Here is a 2,866-nt window from a genome sequence, read left to right on the forward strand (position 1 = left end):
ATGCTTAAAAATATGATAATATTAAATATAAAAATATGATAATGCCAAAACATATTTCACACTACCATAAACAACTCAAAGGATACTACCGTTCTCCTTCATCCTCGCAAATCCTAGTGCCTCCATTTTTCGCAAACCCTAGTGCCTCCATTTTTCGTTTTTCGTTCAAACTTTCTCCTTCATCCTCGCAAACCCTAGTGCCTCCATTTTTCGTTCTCACCGTTCTCCTTCATCCTCCATTCACTTTCTCCTTCATCTCCATCATCTTTAAGGCCTCAATAAACACCATCTCCCGTTCCATTAGCATCTCCATCTTCGCAACCTTCAATGTCCCCAGTAAACGCCAGTTACGTGGTAGTGATAGCACCAAAATATCAATAGTAGCACGAACCTTAATCACCTTCCACCGTTTTTGCATTTTGCCTCTCTGTTTTTTTCCCAAATCGCATGAACCCTAATCAGTTGCCATGGTTTCTCATTTCTTAATTTATTTTCTTTTTCAAATCGCAGGAACCCTAACCTACATCTGGTCAGTCCTAAGCACACTTTCAGGTAGTTTCTTATTTTTCTTCTGAATTTCTACTTAAATTTTGTATTTTGTTTTCTAAACATTTGCTTTGGTTTCAATGGATTGCTACTGACTTTATTTTGATTTTATAATTATTATTCAATATTTGAAGCCTGGGTCACCTTGGATCACTTGTTCTATTTGATAACCCTATGAAGCAATTAGAGCCTATTAGCACCATTTCATGTCTATATCTCCATTGAAGTCTAATGATATTAAGGAAATAAGGAATTTACGCAATAAAATCATCTAATAATTCTGTTAAATAGTTAAACAAGACCTTTTGAGAACAAAATAATTCTTTTTATCTTCTGTTTTTTCAGTCATGGATATGGATGCAACAAGCAATGCACCCTGAATTGAATTACAATAGCATTAGCAGTTTAAGAAAAAAAATGGGTAAGCTATGCACCCTGAATTGAATTACAGTTGCAGTCGCGTACCAATTTTTAATATTGTAGAGAATCGCAGTCAAATGTGATCTATATAACCTCAACTGCGATTACATTACAGTTTCAATCGTATTAAAAAAACAATTAATTATGTTGCAGTCCAAATAATGGTTGAAGACAGATAATACCAATAAAAAGCATGTCAATAAAGAAATGGTTTAAGGAAATAAAGATGAAGAGGAAAGAAGAACAGAGATTGCACTGCACAGAGCAGAGGTGCATGCAGCAATGTCAATTGCAAGTGTTGCAGCAACACTTTCTGCTATTGCTTCTGAAAATTCAAAAAAGGAGGAATCAATGAAGATAGAGGTGCAACAATAGCTTATGCTTCTATTTTGGTTGCTGCCCAGTGTGCAATAGTAGCTGAAGCAATGGGAGCTAACAAAGAAGATCTTACTAGTACAATGTTATTAGTTCTGCCATGGGGTGTACTTTTATTGGTGTGAATGCAAACTAGTAATGTGTACAAGATTGTGAAGGCAAACTAGAATAAGATTGTAGTTTTATTTGTAATATTGAGTACTTAGAAATATTACTTAAATATATTATATTCTTTAGTTATATACGGTGAAATGATTAATGCTTTTAAATGATTTTGGTGAATGAATTTTTTAGATATTGAAATTAAATTAAAAAAATATTTTTATTGTTCTTTTGGATATTAAAGTAATGAAAAAAAAACAGTAATATTTAGAAACTGAATTGGTGACCAAATATGTTATAAATATAACAATTTGTCACAAATTTCGTCTCTAAATTAGTTACTAAAGATAAAGCAAATTAATTTAAAGTGGTTGCTAAATCAGTCTCAAACGTTAGTCACTAATTCAGTCTCAAAAATTGGTCACAAAATCGGTCACAAAATTCAGTCACTAAATCGGTCACTAAATTCGGTCGCTAAATCGGTCACTAAATTCAGTCGCTAAATTAGTCACTAAATTCGGTCGCTAATTTGGCCGCAACAGTTAGCGACTAGCAGTTTAGCTACTGATTTAAATTGGTCACTAAATCGATCGCTATTTGATTTAGTGACCGATTTTCTTCATTTAGTGACCGAAACATTGGTCTCTAAAAACGTTTTTTCTAGTCTGGTGACACCACATATCGTAAATCCACCACATGGTTTTGTATCTTTCTTGGAGACTCTCTTATTTCTTGGAAGAGTAAGAAATAGGACATTGTTTCTCGCTCATCTACAGAAGCTGAGTATCGTGCTATGACATCCACTACCGCTGAAATAATTTGGTTGCATTGGCTTTTGTCTGATATGGGTATCTCTATTTATGAGTCAACTCCGATGCACTACGATAACAAGAGTGTTATTCAAATTGCTCACAACTCGATCTTTCATGAACACACCAAACACATTGAGATTGATTGTCATCTTACTCATCATCATCTTCAACATGGAACCACTACTCTACCGTTTATCTCTTCATCTTTACAGATTGCTGATTTGTTCACAAAGATATATTCCATTAAACGTTTTCGTTTTTTAGTTAACAAACTCACGATGCTCCATGTTAATGCATCGTGAGTTTGAGTGGAGATGTTAGATAATTTTATTATATATTAGTAGTAAGGGTATTTTAGACATTTCTATTCTCCTGTATGTATACTCATTGTAACCCTATTAACTCAAGTTTGATTCATTCTATGTTATGAAACCCTAGAGTAGTTGTCTCTCTTCTTCCTCTTTTTATTGTTAACAGTTTGCACTAAATATTGAAACATTTACATATAGATATTAGTAGTTCAATTCACATGCTTCAACCAACTAAATAAATAACACAAAAGAGTTTAACACTAGAGCTACCACAGGTTCTAACACCAGTTGGTGCGCTAT

The 2,866-nt window shown here is 33.6% G+C and overlaps 1 long non-coding RNA gene across 1 annotated transcript; it reads left to right on the top strand.

The window, feature by feature from the left end:
* Window positions 1–85: 85 nt before the first annotated feature.
* LOC105851406 (uncharacterized) lies at window positions 86–1,613 on the top strand. Its single transcript, XR_012162804.1, has 4 exons — window positions 86–354; window positions 511–552; window positions 892–967; window positions 1,120–1,613. It is a non-coding gene; the product is annotated as an uncharacterized lncRNA (long non-coding RNA).
* Window positions 1,614–2,866: the final 1,253 nt, after the last annotated feature.

This window comes from Cicer arietinum, chromosome 4 (assembly GCF_000331145.2).
Source record: "Cicer arietinum cultivar CDC Frontier isolate Library 1 chromosome 4, Cicar.CDCFrontier_v2.0, whole genome shotgun sequence".
Lineage (NCBI taxonomy): Eukaryota > Viridiplantae > Streptophyta > Magnoliopsida > Fabales > Fabaceae > Cicer > Cicer arietinum.